At 34.9% G+C, this 17,106-nt stretch overlaps 1 protein-coding gene across 4 annotated transcripts in view; it reads left to right on the top strand.

Annotated features, from left to right (window-relative positions):
- Window positions 1–17,106, top strand: part of LOC111051317 — a 93,504-nt gene that overhangs the window by 48,234 nt on the left and 28,164 nt on the right. For 3 of the 4 annotated variants that reach the window (XM_039429489.1, XM_039429483.1, XM_022337806.2), the window contains exon 1: window positions 15,934–16,140. The exons of the other annotated variant lie outside the window; for it this stretch is intronic. The gene's annotated coding sequence lies outside the window, so the exon portion shown is untranslated. Of the gene's footprint in view, window positions 1–15,933; window positions 16,141–17,106 lie in introns of those variants that run through there. 4 annotated transcript variants of the gene reach the window in all.

The following is a 17,106-nucleotide window of genomic DNA, read 5'->3' as shown; positions in this document are numbered from 1 at the left end:
TTGCTTATATTTGTAATTTAGGTTACAACTGTTATAAACACTACTCCAATTTTCTTGAAGCAGTTCCTGCTTCAAACAATTTATATTTCCTAGCTCATATTGCTGAATTTCTTTCACAAAAGTTTTTTTTCTGCTTGGATTCTGGCCCTGCAACTTAACATCTAAAATTTGATAGTTATGATCTGATAGATCTGAGCTACCTAACCTGACATTACAACCTTCTATATTTGTGAGGATATTATCAATAATTGTCTGTGAAGTTCGAGTTACTCTTGTATATTCGTGGACCTTAATTTCTAAATTATTCATATTAATAATATCTCTAATATCCTCTGTCATTTTATCCTGCCTGGCAAAATCGGTATTGAAATCTCCTACTACTATAACATTTGTGAAACGAGCGGTTGTAATTTCCAAAAGTGTGTGGAGCAGCTCACAAAATTTTTGCCAGTCTCCATTTGGTGACCTATAGATACCTAACACTGCTACCTCAAATCGATCATCAATTTTTAACCTTAGTCCCGTCACCTCTAAATCCATCTCAACAGAAAATCTCTTAACAAAATCCAGTTCATAAGTTTGGGTATGTTTAGCATTGCTAGTGAATATACATACACCACCACTTCTATGAGCTATTCTACAAAATTCTGATCTCAGTGAATAGCCTGGAATCCTAACTTGATTTATTTCCTTTATTTTTAAGCCATGCTCTGTGAAAATAACAATGTCAGGATCCTCCTGTTTAAGAAATACTTCTAATCTGTCAATTTTGTTGCGAAGATACTGAATATTTTGATGATAAATACTAAAAACCTTACCATCTTGTGCTACTCTATCTCTAGCATTTGTAGCTATTTCCCTTTCCCTGTTTTGAGCCAATTTACTAAAAAATCGTTATTTGTTTTTTTGACTGTTTTTAAACCAGAGGATTGCAAACGGCTTTCAATCAGCTCTGCCAATCTATTACAAAATATTACTTTGCCAGATCGATTTAGATGCAACCCATGATTAGTGAAGTTATGTCTTTTCAGCCTTTCATTTAGAAAACAAATCCCCAGTTGTTTAGAATTCTTATTTTTTAGGCTGTTGATTGTATTATGGATTGATTTGTTTGTCGAATTGATTGCTTCATTTAACTCTGGCCTATCAAACCTATTAGGAATAGTACTTATTATTAAGTTTGTTTTTTTGCTGAGTGGCACAATTTCCTTGATTTTTTCTGTTACTTGAGGAAGATGATTCAAGTTAGGTTCATTTATATTATTTGAGCCACCCAGTACAATTAGATAGTCATTTTCATCAAAGTCTTTAGTTTGTTCCCTAGCTGACTCTACAACTGCATTAATTGATGCACTTGGCTTGAAAAAACATTGGACATCAAATTTATTTTTCAATCTTTTATCAAGGAGATCACTGCAATCACGTCCATGACTGGACGTCAGTAGCAGAACTCTCCCTTTCCTATCTTTATTTCCCTCAGCTATATTTTTGGTTGCTGTCTTCAAAACCTCACTGTACGTTTTATTTCGACCATTTTCAGAGCATTTCCCATCATTTAGGTTAGATTCTATTTTTTTGCATTTGGATGGAGGTTCTATCATACATTTAGTATTATCAAATTTAGATTTTAGTTTCTTTATTTCCTCCGACATTAGACTACATTGATTTTCTAGATTTAGTATTTCTTTTTTATGGTCTTCATCTTGTAATTTTATAATCAGTTCCAAAGATTTAATTTCTTCTACCATCCCTAACCTTTCTTCCTCAGACGTTTTTAGAGTTACTTCTAATTGGTTTTTTAAATTAGTGTGGCTACTTTGTAGTTGAGCAACTTTTTCGGCTAAAGTAGTTTGAGGAACTGGGGTTTTTGGTTCTAGATCTTTGAGTGGTATTTCTGGTAGACAATCTCTCATGTAGACACCTCATAGTGGTAATTCAAGCTTTCTTGCATAATCTATTATTTCAATGTTTGTGAATGGTGTTTTTTTTAGAATTTTCCTCAATGTCTCTTGTATCCTCTTCTGATTCACCTTCTTCTTTATTGTTTTATTCTTATTCTTTTGCAACCCACACCCTTTGTAGGGTTTCAGAAACAACCCACACCCTTTTTAGGGTCTCAGAAACAACCCACCACCAAATTTAGTCTTGGCATTCAATAAGTTTGTTACCAAGTATGCTGATGAGCACTCTTCAACACTAGCATCGGGTGATTTAACTCTTTCCCAAGCCAGGGCAGCTAGTTTCTTATCAGCTTCTGTTCTATTCTGATTAGGATTGCTATAAGCTATATCATGTTCCTGGCATGCATCATCAAGTTTATTTATTCCTTTATCACCTCTCTTCAATCTTTTTTCAAGTTTTGTGCCAGGGCCACAAAAATTGTAGCCAGGGATATGAAGTTCAACAGGTAGTAAGTCAATTGCTTTGTTCAATATAGATCCGATTATTCCAGATCCAGACACAACCTCCTTTCTTTTTATTTTCTTCAACAATGGTATTTTCTTCTTGATCATTTTTATAGAGTACATTTTTTGACATGTATATATTTATTTATTCATCTATATATTGATTGATTCATACAGTATCAAATATTTGTTAATCTCCAATCTCTGATCTCTGCTTGAAGAAATCTGAGATCTCCAATCACTAAAGATGTCATATCTCACTTAATATTCATTATATCTTGATAAATGATATGTTTATTGATTTGTTATTAAATTTACTAAAAAAGTTATTCCTGTATTTTTTATAACATCAACAGGTTCTTCATTATTTTTGTAATAAAAAAAACTAGGTTCACATTTTCATATAAGTGGGGATCATCATTGACCTTGACCTTGACCTTGAATTTGACCTTAAATTTGACCTTGACCTTGAATTTGACTTGAATTTGAATTTGGTTGTATACCTAGTGGGAATAATAATGGTATTAGGCCACACCTCTTAGGAAGGGGGAGATTGAATTAGGCCACACCTTTAAGGGATGTGGGGGAGGGAATTGAATTAGGCTATGCCACCCTTAAAAAAAAATATTTTCCTCAGTGTTTAATAGAAATTCTTGCTGTAAACATCTCCTCCCTGGTCTATAAATACAGGGCTCATTCCAACAGAGAATTCAATTGGGGCAGGGTGGTGGTTCAGATAACATATCTCAGCCTTGACCTTGACCTAAACCTTGGTGTTAAATTGATGCTCAATTGGCACAAAACACCTACTGAGAGAACACAAGTAGTAGGCCTACATACTGATGAGAGAGGAGGCATTTCAGGCTGTCATAATATAGTTCTACCTTCTGCTAACAGTCTCTCTTGAATCCCTTTCCAATACCAACAGATGAATAATACATGCACTTGATGCATACCCTATAGCTATATGATTTTACAGTGTTGTCATATTGACCCACAGTCAAAGCATGAACGGCTGACCGTTCACCGTTCCAGCTCTTCACTTGGACAGTCATTCTCTCACAGGTCTCACATGCTCAGAAAAAAGTATTGACTTCTTCATTATTATAATGATATCAGATATATAAAAAAGTTTAGTAACATTAAGTTTCTCCAAAGGAAACTCTTAGAACTTTGCTCAAACTTGGTAAGTCTTTTGAAGCTCAAATTTTCAAAATTTACTCTTGTATATTGAAATGCTAGGCTAGGTACCATACATTTGAGATGAGCAAAATATGGCAAATCAAAATGAAGCTTGTAAATTATCATTTTGAAGAACCAGCTGTGATGAGGGAGAATAATAATTATAACTTAATCATTTTCAATTGCATACAATCAAACATTGCAATAATTGGAATGTCCAATTGTATACCATAGCCTAATGTACAATAGATTATTGTAATGCTTTATTGTAGCCTAGCCTATACAATCTTTGTAGATGATGCTCATGACAAGAGTAGGGTCCAACTGCCTCACCAAAAGTGGCTAGCCTAAAGTCAGGCTTGGTTAGATGGTTCAACTTAAAAATAGGTATGGTAGTGATTGAAAAAAATTGAATATGATATATTAATAGCCTATATATTTGTTTTTCAATGTATTGAAAGGAACATATTGCTGGCACAAAAATGTTGGTGGAGATATATTGGTGTATCAAAATCTATAAAAGACACATACAACTTATACAAGTTTATGCCCACTTGTCATGCCTACCATATTGTTAGTGGACAGCTATTGTAAGGTGAAGTTCAGAAAAGTGGTATATGGCACAGATGTGGGGTGGACTTCTATCACTTCCATGCCACTGCAAACAGAAGTGTAAAGGCACCAAGCCACTTCTGTTTACATTGGACCATATGTTTATTATAAACAGGTGAAAAAATGTGTGTTGCACAAGCCACTTCTGTGTGAATTGGGTCTCTGATTCGATTTGATCTTTTGGATAATGTTATATCAGTTTGGGTTGAGGTTGGTTTGATTAGGTCCTATTTGGATAAGAATCGTTCAGGTTTATCAGGTTAGGCTTGGTTGGACTCAGTCAGGCATGATTAGGTAGGTAAGGTGAGGCTTGGTTTGGTAAGGATAGACTTGGTGTTAGGCTTGGTTTGGTTAGGCCAGCCACCAATGATACTGAAGGTAAGCTTACGGAAAGGCTTCAAGTGAGAAACATCTGCTTGACAGCAGCTTCTAACATAAAATAAACCACAAGTACAAACAAATGAAAATCACTGTGGAAAGTTACAAATTATTGCAATGTAGTGATGAATTTAACCTGGAATGGAAAAGCAAAGAGACTACTTTGTGACATCACTGAGAAGTCACAAAATGCTTGTACAAACATGTTTTTTGACAAACCTGCAGTACCTCATAAGTGGCAGGCTTGGTTAGATTGGTTCAACTTGAATGGGTATGGTAGTGATTGAAAAAAAAATTGAATAATATGATATATTAATAGCCTATTTTTGTTTTTCAGTGTATTAGAAGCAACATATTGCTGGCACAAAAATGTTGGTGGAGATATATTGGTTTATCAAAATCTATGCTAAATAGCCTGCTCTATCCATATTTTACAGATAATGTTGTTTGTATATCAATGCATTTGTAAGAATAGGCTATAGGTTACATGCTGGCTTATATGAGGTAGGTACTGCTGGTTTGTCAAACATGGTTGTACAAGCACTTTGTGCCTTCCCAGTGATTTTTATTTCCCAATGAAGGACTACTGTACCAGTATTTATGTTTTTATTCTCTTTGCTTTACCATTTCAGGTTAAATTCATCATTATTACAATTTTTAACTTTCCAGTGATTTTCATTTATTTGTATTTGTGATTTATTTTATGTTAGAAACTGCTGTCAAACAGCTGTTTCTCACTTGAAGCCTTTCATGTAAGCTTACCTTCAGTATCATTGGTGGCTGGCCCAACCAAACCAAGCCTAATACCAAGTCTATTCTTACCAAACCAAGCCTCACCTTACCTAACCATGCCTGACTGAGTCCAACCAAGCCTAACCTGATAAACCTGAACGATTCTTATCCAAATAGGACCCATTCAAACCAACCTCAACCCAAACTAGCATAATCAATCTTGAACTAACCTAACATTACTCATTAAATCATATCAAATGAGACGCTATTGACACTGAAGTGGCTTGTGCAACACACATTTTTTCACCTGTTTATATAAACATATGGTCTAATGCAAACAGAAGTGGCTTGGTGCCTTTACACTTCTGTTTGCAGTGGCATGGAAGTGATAGAAGTCTACCCCACATCTGTGCCATATACTACTTTTGCAAACTTCAGCTTACCTGAGGCTGTCCACCAACTATATATGGTAGGCATGTCAAGTGGGCATTACCTTATAAAGGCCCAGGTTCTATGTGTCTTCAGCAAAGACTGCAAGGAATAAACAGCTATTTTTTAATTGACTGAACAGTTTCTAACATGAATTGAACTAAGTCACCAATAACAAATAATCCACTAGAAAAAAATGATATTATAACAGCAATAATTCAACCCCAGAGCAGTGAAGAAAAAAAGTAGTTCACAGACAAAAAATTTGACTTCGAAATCAAGCAGCTGTAATTTACCTGTAGCCTTTCCTCAAAGACTCAAGAAACTTGCATGCACATAAGTGTACTTAACATGCCTACTGTATCCTTAGTGGGTTGCCTAACCAGGAACATTAGAAGCAGAGAAATAGAAAAAAAAAACAATATAATCCAAGTTTGTTTTATTTTCTTTCTAATCTAAGCTTACCTTTCATTTATCAAGACTAACCTCACCCAAACAAACCTAAATTTACCCAATAAAGCTCAACCTTACCTAACAAAGCTTGAGTTTTATTTTCTTGATAGTTGGGAAAAACTTCTACAAAGAAGTACCTATTCAGAGTGTGGGGACTCTGCCTGATAGAGTGGAATTGTTTTCTGCACTAAAAACTTCACCTCCAACCTGTCATATTCCAGTGTTGAACTCTCATGCTGGATTATACTGCCAGACTTAGTGAGAGACGGTCGCTTGTTTTTGGCTTGTTATCATCTACCGTTTGTTGCCTGCAATGAACTGAAATCTACTCGTAGTCTAGCCGCGCCGTGTCATGAAATTTTGCATTTTTTCCGAAAAATTGGAATTTTTAGCTAAGTGAAACAATAATTACCAAAAGTTACAGTTTATATTTCGGGTTTTATTTTTTGGTTGTGTACAGTATAGTCATGAGTTTGTGCAACGTATGTAACCTATCAGTTATCAGAAACAACAAAGATAAAATTGTTTGTAAACAGTGCAAATCGTACTTTCATGGGAAATGTGTCGGGTTGGGTCAAACTGAGATAGATCAGTTGGTTAGTGGTTCCAGTTGGTCCTGTGAAAGTTGTGAAAAACTGTTTAGAATTCAGCGTAGCAACAGTGATATGACACCAGTGCGAGTGGACACTGTGTCAGCCGCAAATAATTTGGTAATTACACTTGCATCCTTAAATGCTTCATTAGAAGATCTAAAGGCGTTGATTGTGAGCAGTAATAGTCAGTTGCGGGAAGACTTATCAGCTTCCATCTGTACGTGTATGGAGAAGATTGATAAAACTGGTGAAATGTTGGCTAAGCAAGCTGAAGTAATTGAAGCTCAAAAAGTGGTCATCAAAAATCTTTCCGACGAAAATGTGACTCTTCGCACGAGACTGGACGCAGTCTCATGTCAGATGGACGATCTCAAACAGTATTTGCAAAGAAACACCCTGGAAATCAACGGTGTTCCATCCTTGGCTAATGAGGATGTGACAGAAACTGTTATCAAAGTTTGCAAGTCTGTGGGAATGAACATTGCAAAGGATTCCATTGATGCTTGCCATAGGTTGAAAAATAGGAACAACCGTCCCGCACCTGGTATCATCGTCAAGTTTGTGCGCCGTGGAGACGCTCATGATCTGATGCATAAGAGAAAGATGAAGGGCGATCTGAATACTGGACATGTTGGCTTGACTGGTGAGTCTCGATCAATCTACATCAACAGGTCGCTGACGCCTAAGTGTAGAGTACTGTTTGCCAGGGCGAAACAGCTTCAGCATGATAGGAAGATCAAATATGTATGGACTGATCATGCCGGTAATATCAAAATAAGAATAGATGATGCCGGAAAGGCTTTCAGCATTAATACCGAGAACGATTTTTCGGATTTTTCTGAGTCATCTCATGCATCTGATTCCCATAATTAAAATTTGTTTCAATACAGTATTATTAAATTCTATCTACAATAGTTTTACAGACTTAATTTTGCTAGCTAGGACTGAGATTATTTTATTTTATTCTATATTATTATTTATTTATTTATTTGTACTAAGATTATTGCATAATTTGTTGTTCATTCTTGCTTTGTACTTGAATCAGTCAGATTTTGAGCACTTCTGGGTTTTGGTGTTAGAGTCACCCATCACCTTGTTGTATTTTCAGAGCAGAACTGTAATTAATTACCTTCCATGACTCTGTTGTAGACAGATGAAATTATATGAGTATATAATGCATAGCTTCTGAGAGTAGAACTGATTTCATTATTATCATTACATTCTTGCTTACACATGGAATTGAATTGAATATACATTGATTGATTTGAATGAATTGCCCAGAATAGATATAATAAGTGCTGTCTGAGTGCTGGCTACGAGGCGATGAGGAGGTGCAGCCGATTGAGGGTTATGAAGTTGTTTTTACCGATAAACAGCGCAATAGAGCCGATGGGGTCATTGTTTTTTACAGTAATCGTTTATCAGTTATCTCTAACCAGGTTTCTCTTGGTGATGTTCATGGGCTCAAGCTGGATTTTACTTTTTACAATAAAACCTTCAATTTATTAGCATTCTATCGCACGTTTGATAGCGATATCCAATTATTTCTCCATTCTCTAGAGCAACTTGTGAATAGCATTAATAGAGACGTAGGCGTAATATGGACTGGTGACCTTAACTTGGATCTAATAGGCAATTATTCTCAAGATACTGACATATACATGAATACTCTCCTAGGAGCGGGTCTCACCCAATGCATAGACAAACCGACCAGAGTAGCAAATGACTCGAGTACTTGTTTAGATCACTTTTTTCTTTGGTACCAGAACATATATGATGTAAAGTCGGCTACACTACAGTTGAATATAACGGATCATTACAGCATTGGTTTAACAATATCCTTTACAACTGACAGGCCAATAACTACATTGAACCATCCCGCAGGAGAATTCATCGACCGTGCTTTGCTGTACCAAAATCTGTGTCAGGCTGACTGGGACAGCATTATAAATAATAATCAGGATGTTGAAACTTGTTCAGCCAATTTTTGTCAAAATTTTTCAGAGGCGTTGAATAATTCAAAAAAACCCTTTAGGCAGTCGTTGACGAGAATGAAAAAACTCAAGCCATGGATCACCCTGGACCTCATTAAATTGATCCGTGAAAGAGATAAAATCTGCAAGAGAATCAAAAAGCATCCCTTGAATGAGGAGCTAAAGATATATTATCGTAATTTCAGACAACATGTAACAGGCATTCTAAAAGCAACAAAACGATCATATTTTAGAAGAAGGCTGGATCAATATCAGAGAAATCCAAAAATGTTTTGGCGAACTATTAACGAACTGGCAGGCAGGAATAATGTTAAACAAAATTTTCCCATTAATAAATTTTTACCATCTGTAACTACTGTAACTCCTACTGTTTGCAGAGATGTAGCAGACAATTTCAATTATTTTTTTTCATTTGTCGGACAGAATTTGGCCGGCTCAATTGACTCGGGTGGTGCTTTGTTGGTTGATGACTGGGACTTTGGGTTGGACACTAGGTTCACCCTCCACACGGTGTCAGAACTTGAAGTTATTGGGCACGTCAATGCCTTGCGAGGCGGGTCTGCCCCGGGTATTGATGGTTTTTCGGCCTCCTTATTGAAAGAAAACCTATTTATTTTTATTAAACCATTTCTTCATCTTATTAATCTTAGCTTGGGGACTGGAGTTTTTCCTGATATTTTTAAAATTGCCAAAGTGTTTCCCTTGCATAAGTCTGGTATTTTTACTGACAAAAACAACTTTCGGCCTATTTCTCTTTTAAGTGTTTTTTCGAAGGTTCTTGAAAGAATAGTAAAAGAACAACTTGTTAGTTATCTTGCAACTAACGGCATTCTGGCAGAATGCCAATACAGTTTTAGACGTGACAAAAATGTTTCAGATATATTGTTTGATGTAAACAAGCAGCTTCATTTTTCTCTATCTAATAATATGCATCCAATCTTAATCTTCCTTGACCTCAAAAAAGCTTTTGATAGTATTGATCGGAGGAACCTTATCAGAAAATTGTCAGCTTTGGGTATCACTGGGAATGCGCTTGCATGGTTTACTAGTTATTTATCTGGAAGGAGGCAGTGTGTTTCAATTAATGGAGTAAGTGGTAATGAGCTTTCTGTCGACTTTGGGGTGGTACAGGGAAGCACTCTCGGGCCATTACTATTTCTCATATATATTAATAACATTTCCAGATTAAATTTACATGGGAGGCTATTTCTTTTTGCAGATGACACCTTAATTTTTGTTGAAGGGAGAACTTGGGAGGAGGCTCGTGATAGAGCTGAGTCTGACCTAAGATCTATCAAGAAATGGTTGGATCAGAATACCCTCTCTCTTAATATTGCAAAAACAAAGTTTATGCCCATTAGTCTAAGTAATAACTCAGATTCCAATTTACATCCATTGAAAATTCACGAATGTGGAGTTGATGAGAGGAATGCTTGTTCTTGTGAAGTGATACAGAGAGTTTCTTCTTATAAGTATCTGGGGGTGGTGTTTGATTCGAGAGTGAGATGGGCAGAACATACCAACTTCTTATTGTCTAAATTGAGAAAATATATATATATGCTTTCAGGTGTCTCAGTGATGTTTTAAATGCTAGGGAAATTAGACAGATGTATCATGCCTTCGTCCAGTCATTGCTATCATATGGTATACTGGCCTGGGGTGGTGCCTACCAGGTGCACATTAGCAGATTGGAGACTGTTCAGAAATCAATTCTTAAGGCAGGTTTAAAAAAGAATAGAAGATATTCCTCTGCGTTACTTTTTAGTGAGTCCAGAGTTTTGTCACTGAGAAAACTTTTCATAAAAGATCTGTTGATCTACATCTATAATAATTCCCATTCAATATTTACTCCTACAGAACATTCATATAATACAAGATATGCATCAGCAGTAGGTATAAACACAATACAACAAACAAGATCCTTTTCAATGACAAATTGTTTTTACATTTCTCATATTTTATTCCGAAATTTCCTTCTCCGTTCCAACCAGAATAGATTGTTGGATGTAGTTTCTAACTCTGCGTTCAAGTGGCACTTGAAGAACTGGCTGTTTGATATCAGTGAGGATAATGCCGTCTCACTCATTGTTACTGGGGGTGCGCGTGTTTGATTCATTTTGGGCGCCTTCAGTGACATTTATTTCTGTTATGTCATGCTTGTCTGTTCTGATTTTCCTGACTTGAATTTGTTATTTAAATTGTAGCCTTCCTCGCTATTCCTTGGTTTTCATTATCTTTTATTTATAAATTTAAAGTTATTTATAATTTAGTTTTCCTCTTTTTTTTATCCCTTCTTAATGCATGGGGATTATAGATTCATCATTGAAAATTATTTTAATGTAGTTCAGATCTCTTATAAAAATTGAGATCTCTCTTTATAATTATAGATATAATGCATATTGTTATGATAACTCGAGCTTACGCACAGGCCTTTGTTGCCTATGTAAGCTCTTTCCTATCTGATACAAGAATTTTATACAAGAATAAAATTGTGATAGCTCAAGAGTTTTATTGTTTAGTATAGTTCTATATTTTGTTGTTTGTTTTTAGTAAGTATATTATATCGTTTCTTGAATTGTATAAACTTTATTGCTCAAGATTCTATGTAACTGCTTTGAATTGTATTCAGAAGGAAAAAATAAATTGAATTGAATTGAATTGAATTATACACACCATGTGTGCTTGATTTGCACACAATATGTGAGAGTCAAAATAAGACTGATTAACTCATGGAAATTATATTTTGACTGCTTGCTGTCACTGTTGTATGCAAATCCAGCTGTATTTTATATCACTCCACACTGGGCAGCACTTATTGACATTTATGCCTAAATCTCAACCCAGACCAAACAACATTTGTTCACACCTGATTAAGCCTAACCCAACACAACTGATAAGATTGGTACAACCAAGCCTCACCTTACCTGACCAAGCCTAACTTTACCTTACCAAGATTAATTCTACTTAGGGGTGAGATAGTGAACTATTAGATTACTGTAGTCCAAATGATTTGATCTTATGAAAGATTTTGTATTAGATTTGATCTTACCCAACTCAATAATTGTCAGTATAAGACATTCAGGACATGATGGTATGACTCAAACTTATAAATCCACTATTTTGACACTGATAAACACCGGGGTTCCGCAGGGGACGAACTTGGGGCCAGTCTTGTTTCCACCATATGTAAATGATTCACCTGAGAACGTCACTTCAGTAAATATATGGCTTTTTGCAGACGATATCTGTCACTTTATGCAGGACCAAAATAAACACAGTCTCCAATTTAAAGCACAATCCAGTTTGAATGAAGTGAGTGAATGTTGTCATGTATATACATTATTGCTAGACAAAAGCAAAACCAAGATTCTGCAGTTTTACAATAAGAAAACATATAAAAGTACTCCTTTCCTCAGATTGGAGGGATCTAGTGTGAGTGTAGTGGAGAGTACAAAATACTTGGGCAAATCTATATCAGACAACCTGGACTGGTGACTGCACATTGAGAACTTATCAACAGGACTGACAGCTATTCGCTATATGATGCACCATCTTCAACCACTCCTAGATAGAGAAGTACTCATGAATGTTTACTACAGCTGTTTTCACAGTAGGCTATAATAATAAATTATGGTGTACTATTCTGGGGAAACAGTCCACACATGGAAAGAATTTTACTTTTACAAAAACGAATTGTAAGGACTATCTTCAGGCAACCATACCTCGCCAACTGTACACCCTTGTTTGTGGAGGCTGGCATTCTAACACTACCTGCACTATTTGTTTTGGAGGCATGTTTGACAACTAGAAGGAAGCCAGATTTTTTTTGAGCAATCAGCAATATCACCACTACAACACCAGACGAAGGAACGACACTCATGTGTCAGTGGTACGATCCAGACTGACCCAATATGGACGCAAATATAATCTACTTAGGTTATACAACTGCTTGCCAAATGAATTGAAAACCTTGGAAAACTTTAGTCAATTTAAAAATAAACTTAAAAAATTCCTCACAACAAGACCATATTATAGTTTACAAGAATACTGTGAGGAAAGAATCTCATCACACCGACACCAGGTACTATGAGGAAATTGAGCTCTACATTATTATGATGAATAATCTGACGACCATGGCACGAATGCGCTTCCAGTGGGAGAATATCAAGTATCAAGTATGGTAATCAAATCAAGCCTGAACCAAGCTCACTCAACCTAAACAAGTTGAACATGTGCAAGCCCAACCCAAGCCAACTAAACGAATTAATTTTAATATGGCCCAGCCCAAACAAACTAATAAGCTTGATGTAACAAGTAAGTAAGATAACCTGATCATGACCTGACCTGAATAAACATAACCTAACCCATATAAGCTAAACTCAATTCCAACCAAGCTTTTAATTGCTTTTTTCTTCCAAAAAAATCAACTTTTGAATAATTATAATATTCTATACTGTATTCTTTATGTTATTTTTAGTTTTGTACATTTTTAATTCAATACCGATATAGTGTCTGAAAGAGTAAAATGTTATTTCTTGTGTGCCTCTGTTCTATGTACTGCATAGCTAAATCAAGCATTTCTTGGTCTTATAAATTGAAAATTCTCTGGGAGAGGACCTCCTGTTTAGAATCTCCTCCCCCCCTCAATAATCTTGACAAGTCAGCGCCTATGTGCTGACCTTGACACTTGGATGTGTGAAGACCATCAGGGGAAAAGTGGGAGTCTTGAGATAGTGCTGTAACTCTAGATTTTCAATATTCAAATGTGAGTTCTCGACTCATTGTTGGCTACTAAGATATAATCAAAGTTATTTATTTTGTTTTGAACTATTTTTGATGACATTACACTCTATTTATTTGTTCAATTATGATGGAATTGATGCATGTTTACTTCAAGATGGCAATTAATGTTTACTAACAAATCAATGCAATATCTAGAAGTGTATTGTAAGGTCCTGATTTTTATAGATTGATCATTTTCTATTTTTTGTATTGGTCTTCCACCTACGATTCACAGGAGCATATAGAGTGCTGTCAGTGATCCAGTTCATCTGTAATTTCAGGATGAACATATATAATCAATGCAATTGAGAAATTATATAGGCACACTGCAGGGAGAGTAGCAGCTTTTGCTACCTTATGTCAAGTTTTATCCACACATATTAAACACATGATTTCAATTCTAGTTCCACCTAGGCTTAATTTGATGCTAGCTAATTTCATTGCTAAATTAGAAATATTATTGATAGCTTTTATTTCATAACTGATTATGTTTTGGTTCATTTTAAACACTGGCATTGGAATCAATCAATCATTATATAACATCTCAGTATTGAGTATTGAGTTTCAAGGATTGCCACCGTCTTGGATGATTCCATGATGAGGAATAATTTTCTGGTGGTTCCATCATCATTATTGACCTAACAAAGAGATGAATATGACATTATTTGACCATTTACAAACTTCATCATGAAGAGTCACAAAAAATCGATCTCACTGTTGCTTATTAATAGGTAGGCCCGGATCATTGGTGTCAAGTATGGACAAACTAACCAGGCAAATCATGCAAAGTAATCTTTTTAGTTGATGCTTGTGGAATCTGGGAAACACATTTTTATTTATTTAATGCTTGTGGAGGCATTTTATAATTTTTTAAATAAGAGTAGACCGATCATATTCTAGAACATTTTCCTGTAGGCTATCTCTTGTGCGGAAATAAGTATAATAAGGAATTTGAGAGAAGTGGAAAAATTTGGTGATCATCTCTTTTTTGGGCTGTCTGCCTTCTATTTCGAACTAATATAATGTTTCTCATCAGTAGTAGCCTACTTGAGAAGAAACTGTGACCTCGATCTCTATCAAAAAGTATCATGGAGTGACTTTTTTTAGTAAATTATTAGCTCCCGGACTTGAAAAACATTGTTTTGAAACTTGAAGCTCATTGACTTTGAAAAATAAATTGTAGGTCAACTGTGAAACTATGTTGATACTACTTTGAGTTGTACTGGTTACTCATGATTTACTGTGCTTTAGTGAATTTCCTGGTTATGCTTTGAGCTTATATGCTGCATGAAACTTTATGTGCGATATGCCTGCCACCTTGGCATCTATTTAGGATAAAATAGCTCACATGCAATACGGTACAGGAAATGGAAAGGCTAATAGCTTGAGGATGAAATATCTACAGCGGTTACTATAACTATAGTGGGTCCACGTTATAATGGCAGTGAAGAAAGATAGAAGAAAAACGTTGCCAAGTCTCTCCATTTTGCCACTGATTGTACACGGCTGTTACTCAATTCATCCCATTAAATTTGATCTAATAATAATTATCATTTCCTTGATAAAATAATCAATTTAATTTCAAATTAATCAAGAAAATATATTTTTTCATAATTTGATTCAAAAATTTGCTTCCATAACTAAAATCAGATTTTCATTTTTATACAAACCTGAAATGGCGGCTAATTTAAAACACTGTCATACACCAATCTGAATTTCAAAACAACAGAAATTAAGTTATTTGGTAGGTATTCTATTCCAATTTCTTTTAAAAATGATAGAAAAATAGAAATCGTTTTTTAAAAAATAAGTAATTTCAATGGAAATAATATTCTAAAATAACCTTTCAATATTATTTATACCGGTACAAGTAGGTCTAACCTATATGTGTAGGCTAACTGAAGCATGGATGAAGTCTAGGATGGTTAGTTATTAACTTTTAAAATGTCATTTCAGTTATTTTAATTTGTGTTTCTCATACGGTAATGTCTGAAAATTATTTCATTGTTTCTAAAATACATTTTAAATGAATTATATGACTTGTGTACCAAAGTATTTTGATAGAATGAAGAAAAAAAATGGCGGCTGAGTTACTTTTGTACAGTCACTGTCAAAAGTAAAAATAAAATATTCTGGCAAACAGACATTGCAAAGCTAGAGAGAGATAGCGCTATCTGTTTTGTTGTATGATAGAAAAGGACAGCAACAGTATTGTCAATCGTACACTGCCATTATAACGTGAACCTCACAATATAACGGCTACTGCAACAGTTACTGTGACAGCAGCTACAGTGGTTAACGCGCATGCGCATATCTGTCTCTCAAGAGACATGGTCTATAATACTCTGTTCACCAATCAGAACGTCAGAATCAGGAATAGAGGTGACGAGTGACGCTGTGGAACAGAACAGAGCTAGGTTTGCCAGTTGGAAAGAAAGACCTAGATTTAAAGTGGGCTGTCTATTTCTTCATACTAGATACTGGAGATAATTGAAGCAAAGGACGGATTTAAATCCTTATAACTTAGTATTTTTGTAGTTTCAAGCAATTCATCGGTTATCTAACATGTTTTAAAGAAAGGTAGGTTGTACTATGATCTGCCTGTTCTAAAAGTTCAGTTTTGTCATGTAGGTAAGGTTAGGTGAAGTAAAGTTGCATTTTAATTTTAAAATTCTACAGTTAATTTTGATCGTTTTTTAAAATCCTATCATCAATATTATCGTCTGATCTCTTTGTGCTCTGCATAATTCAACCTATAAAATAATATTTGAGCGGGAAAATTAAATCAGGGGTGTAATTCTAGGTTAATGCCATTATACCTGTCATCGAATTTTTGGTTGGGATCGATTTAGTATGTTATTTTGATCACAAAATAACAAATATCAATGGCCTTCACTACTGTTTTCAATTAAACTATATTCAGAGTAGCACAATTTTGCATGAATTTAACCTATACAGTGTCAGCCATGTTGTTTTTTGAAAGTATTGATAGGTCGATACAGTACATATCGATGTAATGCATATTCCATTGTTAATGTATCGATACATCAGCTGAAAAGGCTACAGTTCTGTCATACTAGAATCAAATTAATCTATCTATACTTTTCATTTCCAAGCTCAGTTCTAAGCTCATTGACACACCAGAAATAAAAAATCGAAATTGTTCAAATTGATAGCAGACATTTAGCTCATAGAAAAGAAAGGTATATGTGACTAATTATGGCGCAATTGTATCTCAGCTATTTTTGAAGATATCGACTCAATTTTTTTTTAATGAAAGAGAAAGAAAAAATAGATGTCACTAGCCTATTTTCAACTAAAAAAAAAAGATTATAAATAATATTAATGCCACTTCAAAAATCTCAGATGAACTAACCTTATTTTTAGTAGACGATGCTTATAGTATTGAATTAATTGATATTTATGCACTCGAAAATAATATAGCATATACTATGATCATGCTTTATGCAATATTAAAGGATTCTACCAAATAAAAATTCATTTTTATTTATTTTCTTCATAAATTTTAATGTTTCAAAAGGCTGG

The sequence above is a fragment of the Nilaparvata lugens genome, chromosome 1 (assembly GCF_014356525.2).
Source record: "Nilaparvata lugens isolate BPH chromosome 1, ASM1435652v1, whole genome shotgun sequence".
NCBI lineage: Eukaryota > Metazoa > Arthropoda > Insecta > Hemiptera > Delphacidae > Nilaparvata > Nilaparvata lugens.
This window is presented reverse-complemented; position numbering and strand designations above follow the sequence as displayed.